Source organism: Myxocyprinus asiaticus, chromosome 32, assembly GCF_019703515.2.
Source record: "Myxocyprinus asiaticus isolate MX2 ecotype Aquarium Trade chromosome 32, UBuf_Myxa_2, whole genome shotgun sequence".
In the NCBI taxonomy this organism is placed as follows: Eukaryota; Metazoa; Chordata; class Actinopteri; order Cypriniformes; family Catostomidae; genus Myxocyprinus; species Myxocyprinus asiaticus.
The window spans coordinates 5211008-5223518 of NC_059375.1; the positions used below are offsets into that span (position 1 = coordinate 5211008).

The 12511-nt window shown below is 39.3% G+C and overlaps 1 protein-coding gene across 4 annotated transcripts in view; it reads right to left on the reverse strand.

Moving 5' to 3' along the window:
* Positions 1–12511, reverse strand: part of stat5b (signal transducer and activator of transcription 5b) — a 134384-nt gene that overhangs the window by 38644 nt on the left and 83229 nt on the right. The gene's annotated exons all lie outside the window — the stretch shown is intronic.

The window sequence follows — 12511 nt, forward strand, 5'->3', positions numbered from 1 at the left end:
CGCAGGAAGCTGAAAAATTTGGGAAGATATGGGATGGACATGTTTTCTTTAGTGCTGGCTCAAGTAAGAGCAGGGGAGTCATTACACTGATAAGCATCAACAATTTAAATGTCTCAAACAGATTAAAAATAAATTAGGAAGAGTCATCATTGTTTTATTCAGGGGCAAAGTTTGATTTTGGCTAATATTTACGCACCTAACGCTGATGATCAGGGCTTTCTTATAGACCTTGAAGGGATGTTGCAAGCCGCTGACACCCCTCGTGATATACTATTGGGAGGAGACTTGAATCTATTGATGGACTCAGTCCTTGATCATAGTGAACCAAAAGTGTGTAAGCCCCCTAGAGCAACACTGATGCTTTACAGGATGTGTAAAAATCTTGGTCTTACAGATATTTGGAGACTTTTGAACCCATCTGGTAGGGACTATACATTTTTTTCATCAGTCCATAAGATTTTTCTAGAATAGATTTTTTAATTTTTATATATATATCTACCTAAGTCTCTCATTTCATCTGTTGTTGATTGCTCAATTGGAAACATCTTAGTCTCAGATCACGCCCTGGTGAGTTTAGAGGTGTTGCCACATACGGAGAAAAATAAATCATATAGTTGGCGCTTTCATGTATCCCTTTTGCAAAATCCTGAATTCCAACAAATGTTAAAGGCTGAAATCAATGTTTATATGGAGACCAACTGGTCCTTGGTATCCTCTGTGGGCGTGGCTTGGGAGGCACTAAAGGCGGTTCTTAGGGGTCGGATCATACAGTATGCCTTATTCACCAAAAAATCCAAAGCATGAGAACTCGTGGAGTTGGAAGGGAATATTAAAAGTGCCGAGGCTACTTTATCACGGAAGGTGGAGTTTTGGCTGTTCAGGGCAAGACAAAGTATACTTTGATTTGGGGGACAAAGCAGGGAAGATTTTGGCTAGATATATAAAGCAAAGAGAGTCTTTTTCTACCATTCCCTCGGTGAAATCTGCTGGTGGTAAAATATTTACCTCTGCCATTGATATTAATAATGCTTAGTTATCTCTGGATTCTGAGATAACCTTGGAGGAGTTTGGCGAGGTAATTAAGGCCTTGCCTACAGGCAAGGCTCCGGGGCCAGATGGCTTTGCCACTGAATTTTTTAGATCTTATGCTACAGAACTGTCTCCACATTTGTTAGAAGTTTATATGGAATCATTAAAGAATGGAAAGCTTCCACCAACCATGACACAAGCCCGGATCAGTCTGATTCTTAAAAAGGACAAAGATCCAAGCGAGTGTAAGAGTTACCATCCAATTTCCCTGATCCAGCTAGACGTACAAATATTGTCAAAAATTCTGGCTAACCGATTAAGTTATAACATCTCTTATACATACAGATCAGGTGGGGTTTATTCGGAGCCACAGCTCTTCTGATAACATTAGGCGTTTCATCAATATCATGTGGTCAGTGGCTAATGATCAGACTCCAGTCGCTGCCATCTCACTTGATGCCGAAAAGGCGTCTGATATGGTAGAATGGGGTTATCTTTTTACGTTTTTTTGAAATATACGGGTTTGGGAATACTTTTACTGGATGAATTAAGTTACTTTATAGACACCTGGTAGCGGTGGTACAAATAAATTGATTAATTTTAGATTATTTTACTCTGGACAGGGGCACCCAGCAGGGTTGCCCTCTTTACCAATTATTGTTCTGTCTTGCCCTGGAACCTTACATTGCCTTAGAAGCCACGATAAGAAAGGAAGATGATTTTCCAGGGGTGGTGGCGGGAGGTATGGTGCATAAGCTTTTGTTTTATGCAGATGATATTTTATTATTCGTCTCTGACCCCACTAGGTCTATGCCTTGCCTCCACAGAATTATTAATTCCTTTTCTAATTTCTCAGGATACATAGTCAATTGGTCTAAATCTGAAGCTTTGGCTCTGACAGCATACTGCCCAGCGATGGCTTTTCAGCCGGGCGTCTTCCAGTGGCACAAACACGGCATTAAGTATTTGGGCATTTTATTCCCAGCAAATTTATGTGATTTAGTCAGAGTTAATTTTGACCCCTTAATAAAATGTTTTCGAGTGATGTGGGCAGGTGGGCTTCATTATATTTATCTCTGATTGGGAAGGTTAATGTTATTAAAATGAATTGAATTCCAAAATTAAACTACCTGTTACAAATTCTACATGTAGATGTCCCCCTCTCTTATTTCAAGCAATTTGATAGCATAGCGAAGTCCTTCATTTGGAATGGTAAGCGTCCCAGATTACATTTCAATAAGTTACATAGGCTGATTGACAAAGGTGGGCTAGGCCTACCCAAGATTTTGTTTTATTATCATGCATTCGGTCTCAGACATTTGGCTTACTGGTCGCTTCCACTTGAGAGAGCCCTTCCCTGGTTTTGTATTGAACAGGAAGTTCTTGCCCCTATTTCGCCATTGCAAAGCTTTTTATCAAACTAATCGGAGAGGTTAAGTGACACCCCGTTATCTTGCATTTGCACTCAGTATGGACAAAAGTGTCCAGAGTGTTTAATTCTGACATTTATTTAAATGTTGCTTCGAGTATATGGCTGAACCCAAAATTATGTATTAATAAGTCCCCTTTCTGCTGGTCAGAGTGGAATGTGAGGGAGGTTAATACGCTCGGTAACCTATATGAGAGTGGAGTGTTGAGATCCTTTCAAAATTTGGTTCAACATTTTGGGATCCCTAGATCTCTGTTCTTTAGGTATTACAGCTGTGCCATCTGTTCTGTACTATTTTTAGGAGTAGTACACACCCCCTTAAAGTGGCAGATCCTCTGGGAGTGGTGATTACTGCTTTTGGAAAAGGTCATGAGGCATCAGTGTATTACTCCCTGTTAATTCAGAGTCTGCGGGATGGAGCTTTAATTTCTATCAAGAGATTATGGGAGAAAGATTTTAACTTGGTATTGGAGGAGGGAGTGTGGGCTAGGATTCTAAAAAACATCAAGTCTGTATCTAGAGATGCAAGGATGTGCCTTATGCAATTCAAGATTTTACATAGATTATATTGGACCCCTTCTAGATTGTATAGGCTTGGTCTTAAAGGCACACCCACCTGTTGGTGATGCCAATGGAGACACGGCCCATGTTTTTTGATGGTGTGTTGAGATCCAGGAATTTTGGTTGAAGGTTCAGAGTTTGTGTGTGACGTGTTGGGCACTCGGGTTTCGTTTTTCCCCAGACTCTGTTTTGTGCGATGGGGCAGTCATCGATGTAGGGCATAAACACAAGGTTAATTTCCCACACCTGTGGCTTTTTAAATTGCAATTAGTGTCTGTGTATAAATAGTCAATGAGTTTGTTAGCTCTCACATGGATGCACTGAGCAGGCTAGATACTGAGCCATGGGGAGCAGAAAAGAACCGTCAAAAGACCTGTGTAACAAGGTAATGGAACTTTATAAAGATGGAAAAGGATATAAAAAGATATCCAAAGCCTTGAAAATGCCAGTCAGTACTGTTCAATGCATAATGCTAAAATATTACTGTGGGACCTAGTATGGCAGTATTGTCATCATAAAATGTGACAAACACTGACCTCTTTAAAGCACAATCAAATAAATGACAGAAAATATACATTAGTTCTCTATCAAAACACTCAATACTATTAAATTAAATTTCACCTGATAATATTAAATTACTTTTATATGTTTAAAGCATTGTTAATCATTTTAATTTAATAGTATTACATTATTAATTAGAATAAATCTATCTGCCTTTTCAGTTTTAATACACTATATTGCCAAAAGTATTCGCTCACCTGCCTTTAGACGCATATGAACTTAAGTGACATCCCATTCTTAATCCATAGGGTTTAATATGATGTCGGCCCACCCTTTGCAGCTATAACAGCTTCAACTATTCTGGTAAGGCTTTCCACAAGGTTTAGGAGTGTGTTTATGGGAATTTTTGACCATTCTTCCAGAAGCGCATTTGTGAGGTCAGACACTGATGTTGGACGAGAAGGCCTGGCTCACAGTCTTCGCTCAAATTCATCCCAAAGGTGCTCTAACGGGTTGAGGTCAGGACTCTGTGCAGGCCAGTCAAGGTCTTCCACACCAAACTCGCTCATCCATGTCTTTATGGACCTTGCTTTGTGCACTGGTGTGCAGTCATGTTGGAACAGGAAGAGGCCATCCCCAAACTGTTCCCACAATGTTGGGAGCATGGAATTGTCCAAAATCTCTTGATATGCTGAAGCATTCAGAGTTCCTTTCACTGGAACTAAGGGGCCAAGCCCAGCTCCTGAAAAACAACCCCACACCATAATCCCTCCTCCACCAAACTTCACAGTTGGCACAATGCAGTCAGACAAGTACTGTTCTCCTGGCAACTGCCAAACCCAGACTCGTCCATCAGATTGCCAGATGGAGAAGCGTGATTCATCACTCCAGAGAACGTGTCTCCACTGCTCTAGAGTCCAGTGGCGGCGTGCTTTACACCACTGCATCCGACGCTTTGCATTGCACTTGGTGATGTATGGCTTGGATGCAGCTGCTCGGCCATGGAAACCCATTCCATGAAGCTCTCTACGCACTGTTCTTGAGCTAATCTGAAGGCCACATGAACTTTGGAGGTCTGTAGCGATTGACTCTGCAGAAAGTTGGCGACCTCTGCGCACTATGCGCCTCAGCATCCGCTGACCCCGCTCTGTCATTTTATGTGGCCTACCACTTCGTGGCTGAGTTGCTGTCATTCCCAATCACTTCCACTTTGTTATAATACCACTGACAGTTGACTGTGGAATATTTAGTAGCGAGGAAATTTCACGACTGGACTTGTTGCACAGGTGGCATCCTATCACAGTACCACGCTGGAATTCACTGAGCTCCTGAGAGTGGCCCATTCTTTCACAAATGTTTGTAGAAGCAGTCTGTATATGTATATGTAATTTGTTACATGGTTGCTAGGCAGTTACCAAGGTGATACTCAAAAGGCTCCTTGGTATCTTGAGTCAAATAAACAAAACCGGTAGTCTCTACATTGTTCTGGTGCAGAGAAATATGATCTGTTACTTGGTTGCTTGGGTAACCCCATCTGGTTGCTAGGGTGTGGCTAATTAGTTTCCATGATGATACTTCAAGAATGATTGCCCACCCAAGTAAAACAAGCCAACTGTCATTTCTCTAGGACACTGTGATCCAAAGATATCACTCTCAGCCATTTTGAATCATTCACAAGTCAATGGGGTTTGGTTGCTAGGGTGCTCTAAATGATTGCTATGGCATGGCTAAGTAGTTTCTATGATGGTATTTTAAGTCTGATTGCTCACCCAAGTAAAACAAGCAAACTAACAACTCTCTAGAACATTCTGATTCAAAGATATCACTCTCAGCCATTTTGAATGGAAGTCAATTTGATTTGGTTGCTCTACATGGTTGCTAGGGCGTGGCTAAGTAGTTTCCATGATGATACCTTTAGTCTCATTGCTCACCCAAGTAAAACAAGCCAACTGTCTTTTCTCTAGGACATTCTGATCCAAAGATATCACTCTCAGCCTTTTTGAATGGAAGTCAATGGGTTTTGGTTGCTAGGGTGCTCTAAATGGTTGCTATGGCATGGCTAAGTAGTTTTTCAAGTGGATACATGAAGTCTGATTGCTCACCCAAGTAAAACAAGCCAACTGTCATTTCTCTAGGACATTCTGATCCAAAGATATCACTCTCAGCCAGTTTGAATGGAAGTCAATAGGGCTGGTTGCTAGGGTGCTCTAAATCATTGCTAGGGCTTGACTAAGTACTTCCATGATGATCATTAATGGATGTAGAAATGAGATGTGAGGAATCTGTTGTCACGGTTGTTTGTTTTTGTTTGTCATCACGTTCTCAGTTGAGTTCATGTGGCGCTGACTTGCGTAATCTGCGTTGACATAGAAGCCGTAATTGTTTCCGTAATAATGCTGATCATGCCAGCTTGCTGCCAATGAGCGGCACCTGATCACCATTAGTTCCCTGGCTATATCTACCTCCCTCATATCAACATGGAATTAGTGCAAAATACAAAACAGCACTTAAAATGGACTCCAACTGATATTAATAATCCATAGGAACATCAATAAATTCTTGCAAAATATAAGAGCACTTGAACAGATTACAAATATTTTAATAACAATCCATGTGAACATGAGATGAATTCATACAAATAATAAAAACATTCATGTATTAATATAAATAGCTAAATGGAAGTGCATGTTTTTTTTCCCCAAATGTTTTTAAAATGAAAGAAATACGAGCACGGATTTTACGCATGTGCAGCTACAAAATAATGAACGAATCACTCTCTGAGACTACTAATTTTTCCGAGTCATATAAAAGATTCGTTCAAAATGAACGAATCATTCATGAACGACCCATCACTAGGAACACATTATAAATTAATATCACTTAAACTTGATGTAGTAATTTGACATTGACGGTACTCCACTACTTGTTGAAAAAGCTGCACAACTGAGTATAGATGTGTCACACTACTACTGAACCCACAGTATTAACTTAACTGCTCCGTATTCTTACCTGTTCTCTCGCAAGTGATGGAGGTCCCACAAAGTCACGAACTGAAGACGATCCAACTTCATGTGGCTCTTCAGTGGCCTTCCCCATACTTGACAGCCCAAAGTCTTTTTTGCATAACTTACAACGGGCTCTATATACATTGCTCGTGTCTGGCAAGAGCCAACCATAATAAAATGTCAATGTTCAGCTAGGCTGGATTGAATTTACACTGACCAGGCATGATAGTTATCTAAACCATGACCATTACTAAGGTTCGAATTAGCCGATTAACAAAAATGAGCACACAAAATCAGCTGAATCTGAGCGTGAAGTGGTAGTTGTAAAGGGGTGGGGGAGGGGGACTCCACTGTTAACACTAATTCAAGGTAGAAGGCAGCTGTACTGTCAGTCACACAGACCTTCCAATCAAGGGCGGTTTGTGTCCTGCCTTCGGAGAATATTGCAAATATCATTATAGACTTTAATTACTTTTTTATCATTTGTACAAATTGCATACACATTCCATTTTTAATGTCAAGCACTTTTAAGCACTCTTCCACAAAACAAGCCAATTTTCCAGGTTTTCCAGACCTTAATGCAAATGATGTATACCAAGTTTTGTGTGAATATGAAATTTATGACAAGCAATCACTAATGATCAAATGTTGATGATGATATAGTGTTGATGAAATATATCAATGTTTACTTTTAATTGTTTATATTGTAATATGCTGTAGATCATTGTTGGAGTGCACATGCACACTCTGTTTGAATGAGCAGCTGGAAGCAGTGAAGCGCAAACATTTCAAAATGAGAGTCCCCAGTGTATTTCAGCCTTTAAAGTTAGTTAAAGTTCCGCACTGATTTGATTGAATCAAATCTTTGTTTTTTTTAATCCCTAGTTATTTGTAGTTTGGTTGAACACTAAAATGAATCTGGAATTTAATTCAATTTGGACAATTTTAGCCTCTGTCTGGCCCTCCCCATCATAGGAAGGAAAGATGAAGAGCATCTAATATAGGCCACTAATTTGAAAAACTAGTTGCAGATTGTTTTTCTCAACACATTATTGTATCAGCAAAATCCAATATTTGCCGACCTCTAATTTGTATTTATTTACGTAATGGTACACAAACCAATTTTAATGTCATCTATATGTGGTAAATGTGTCTTAAGTATTTAAAACTTGCATATAGCCTACCCTGTTTTACTGATAAGCAATGTTAAGGCCATGCTGAATATGTGCCCCTGCCTGTTTAAGTAAGAGTCTGTGATACATGATTTATTTTGAGATTGTGTGGGTTTGTTTTTGGATGGGGAGACAGTATCAATTTTATTTGTTCAGGTCTTGAAAAAGGTCTTAAGTTTGATTTTAAAAACTCTGCAGCAACCCTGCTATCAAGCATCTCTTAAGCGCTGGTCCATCTGTTTACTCCGCTAGTATAAGTATCACCTGCTTGAAATTTGTCAGATGAGACGTCAGGTGTGTGCACTCGAGAGATCACAATAAACAACAGCCAATGAAATAGAGAGCTCAAAAGGAGTGAAAGACATTGGGAAGCATAAGACAAAAAATAATTAGAAAATAAAAACATCACCTGCATCTCCTGAACAGCGGTCTCATAATTATTTTCAGCTGTTTTCCCCTGGTGTGAAAATTAGTGTAATTACGGGCGCAAGCTCGTCTTTTATGCTGTTTGTTGACATTTTACGAATAAACTCTCTCCCTTTACTCCCTATGTGCGTGAGTTTGTGAATGAATTTCGGAATGGTAGTTTCACTTGCAGCCGAATGGCGTGTGGTTGATAGTCTATAATCCCAGTATTACCATATTAAATTGTATTCGGGGAAGAAGCAACAGCTATGAACTTACTTAGGTCATAAGGATGCAAACAGTTTTGAATAATGACGCAGAGATCCCAACTTGAATCTTACGTATGTTCGTGGAGTGAACTCAGCAGCATAAAGCGTGCTTTACATTTTCTGGCATCTTTTTAACCAACATTGCTGGAAAGTGCTGATTTACAGGCTTTTTACCAACGTATCAAGTGGCCACCCCCACTTTGTACATTTTGGCGTACTGTTGCATGTTTCATGCACACCAGTAAGCAGTTTCATATGTGTTACCAGTGTACAAAAACACAAAAGCTGCGTACCCAGTTGAGCTGGTAGTTTATTTGTTAAAGTGTTTGCATGGTTGTAGTTTCAGTTCTAAAAAAACTTTGCACATTAGTTTAAACACAACAGTTCATGAAAACACATTAGAGGGCCACATATGTTTATTATAGAAACACATATTTGTATGTCATAGGATATCATAGCTCAATTTCAAACAAATGTGTTACTAAGTTACTATTTACAATTTTAAAGTCCATAAGTATTTAAGCGCTCTTATTTTAATGTTTATTTATTTAATATGTATTTCTGTTATTTTAATAATGCTTCTTATTTACAAGTAGTGGCTGAATGTCAAAATAAAACATTTCTTGTTGTGTGGCTTCCTCTGGTGGACAAACAGTAAAACAGCCTGTTTTTTCCATTTTTCTTACTGCTTAAAAATTGTCAGGTCTCAGGTCTCTAGGATTTACGGTTTGGTCTGCATGATCAGTTTTGTGGCAGAATAATAATAATAATAATAAATATAGCTGCGAGCAGCAATTCACGGGGTTCAAGCGGTTTAAGGCCTTTAAGCACATGCATAAAAAGGTATTATGTTTTATTTAGCAAGCATGTAACCACCTAGATCATAGATGGAATAGACCATATATAGCCAAAACAGGCAATTTACTAAGGAAATACATGGTTTTTAAAGCTTTTTAAAGCTCATAGCACCACCTATGGTCCAATCTCCATAAAGGTCTGCATGCTTGTTTAGAATCATATGTCGCATGTGCTCACCTAATTTCGTGAAGTTCTGAGAAAAAGTTCAATTTTTTTTTTTTTTTTTTATAATTATTGACCTAGAGAGTCCAGAGAATTGTACTGCATTGGTTTTATTGAGGTTGAGTGAAAAACCTAGGACTAGTTCACAAAAGTACGTTTTTTACATAATTGTGAATATTTAATAAACGATTTGATTGACAGCAGTGGTTCTTGAGGCAAAGTTGTTCAGTATGAGGAGATCTAACAAATGATATGAATTATAGCTGCATCCCAATTCAGAGGCTGCATCCTTCAAAGGTTGCATTCGAAGGCCGATTGCATCACTGCTGCGCGACTAAGGCTGTCCCAATTCGAAGGCTTAAATGCAGCCTCCAAATGTGTCCTTTGTTTCCTGTGAAATGAAGGATACAACAGATGGATCCTTCGCGGCCTTGCCTACCCCAGAATTCATTGTGCACCAGTGACGACAGGATTTTTTTTTGAGAGAAATTGCCGAATTACACTTTTAAACGTAAGTATTGGGTTTCAACTTACTCAAATATCTAATAATAAAAAATAAAAAAACACTTTAAAGTGGTTAAAATGTTGACTTATATCTTACTAAGATGCAATTATATATATAGTTTATATTATTTTGAAAACAAAACAGGGTTCACAAACTGTCTAAATATTTTCACCATGGTCCATTTCTGTATATAATAAAGAGTATATACAGAAATGGACTATGGTGAAAATATTTAGACAGTTTGTGAACCCTGTTTTGTTTTCAGACAGTTTAATATAGCTTTCAAAAAAGTCCAGTACACATGTTACAGTCACTCGGCAAGAAGGCCTCCGTAGGCTAGACTGTCCCAATTAACAATGCTCAGTCTGACCTTCGCGGTGCTTTCATGTTTTTTCCCGTTATAGCGCCATCAAGTGGCAAAGGCTGTCCCAATTCGAAGGCTCCTTCAAATGGGGCCTCCAAATGCATCCTTCGTTTCCCGTGAAATGAAGGATACAACAGATGGATCCTTCGCGGCCTTGCCTACCCCAGAATTCATTGCGCGCCAGTGACGACAGGATTTTTTTGAAAGAAATTGCCGAATTACACTTTGAAACGTAAGTATTGGGTTTCAACTTAAATATCTAATGATACAAATGTAAAAAAATAAAATTAAAAATAAAAACTAAAGTGGTTCAAATGTTGACATATCTTACTAAGATGGCAGAAATGAAATCGGAGATATACGTTTTGTTTTGTCTGAGCCAAGGATTCCAATGGTAAAAGCTATTGAGTCTACGACAAACGGTCTAGGAGTTATGAGCAGTTTTGTGTTTTTGATCGCTGTAGCGCCCCCTATTGACCGATTTGGCCAAGTCCGTGTTTCTGAGTAGTGAGCAATACTACTACCATCTGACCAAGTTTCAAGTCTCTAGGCCTTACGGTACGCTCTGCCCAATCAGTTTTATACCGGAATAATAATAATAATAATAATAATAATAATACAAATCTTAACAATTACAATAGGGTTTCAGCGCTAAGCGCTTGAACCCCTAATAATAATAATAATAAAAATCTTAACAATTACAATAGGGTTTCAGCGCTAAGCGCTTGAACCCCTAATAATAATAATAATACAAATCTTAACAATTACAATAGGGTTTCAGCGCTAAGCGCTTGAACCCCTAATAAAAGCAAATCCGAGCAAAAACAATAGGGTTTCTATCCCTTCAGGTTTGAACCCCTAATAAAAGCAAATCCGAGCAAAAATAAATCTAAAACAATATGCATTATTAATAAAGGAATAATAGGGGGCCTGGGTAGCTCAACGAGTAAAGACGCTGACTACCACCCCTGTAGTCGCAAGTTCGAATCCAGGGCTTGCTGAGCGACTCCAGCCAGACCTCCTAAGCAACCAAATTGGCCTGGTTGCTAGGGAGGGTAGAGTCACATGGGGTAACCTCCTCGTGGTTGCTATAATGTGGTTCTCGCTCTCGGTGGGGCACATGGTGAGTTGTGCATGGATGCCATGGAGAATAGCATGAAGCCTCCACATGTGCGCTGTCTCCGCGGTAACGCGCTCCACAAGCCACGTGCTAAGATGCAGGGACTGACAGTCTCAGAAGCGGAGGCAACTGAGATTCGTCTTCCCAGACTGAGGCGAGTCACTACGCCACCACGAGGACTTAAGAGTGCATTGGGAATTGGGCATTCCAAATTGGAGAGAAAAAAATAAAATAAAATAAAAATACAGAAAAAAATAATGGAATAATAAAAGAAAAAAAAAAAAACATTAAAAAACATTTGCACTCACCCAGAGCTTACACAGATACCAATACTGATGGCATTAGGGTAACGCGCATTTATAAACTCTGAGCCTACATAAAGGCTATCATATTTTTTATAATTTCACATGTTATTGTTCAGAACAAGTAGTGAAAGTTGCCTTTTTATAAAATGTGCTCTGTCTGTTTTCAGAGACTCATAATCTTCACGTACCGCTCTGCGTTTTTTCGATCATAAAAACAGATCCTCGTCCATTGTTTTACATGACTCCAACAAGAATACCAAGAGTATAATTCAATAAGAATCAAAATATTCCAAGTATTATTTGCCACACATTGCTTTGCATGAAAGCACAGATGGCATCATATCTTCTCTCTCATCCAACACCTCAATAACACTCACATTCACAGCATCCCCCAGTGGACTCAATTGTAACTGCAAGATATGGTAAGAGATTCAGAGGGAAAATACAGTGTAATTCAGCGCTGCTCACAGCTGGCAAATGCAGAAATTAAAATTGTGATATTTGAGTAGCGTTTTTATATTCGACTAGCTGGTGCAGAACGTTTACTTGATTTGTGGATTAATCGTGCACATCCCTATTGTGTGTGATGCCAGTGATGTGTGTGTGTGTGATGCCAGAGACCTGTGTTTGATGGCAGTGCTGTGTGTGTGACGGTAGTTGTGTGTCTGTGACAGTAGTGGAGTGTGAGTTACACTAGTCATGTCGGTGTTATGTGGGGCAGCAGTGCTGTGTGTGTGACGGTAGTTGTGTGTCTGTGACAGTAGTGGAGTGTGAGTTACACTAGTCATGTCGGTGTTATGTGGGGCAGCAGTGCTGTGTGTGTGAC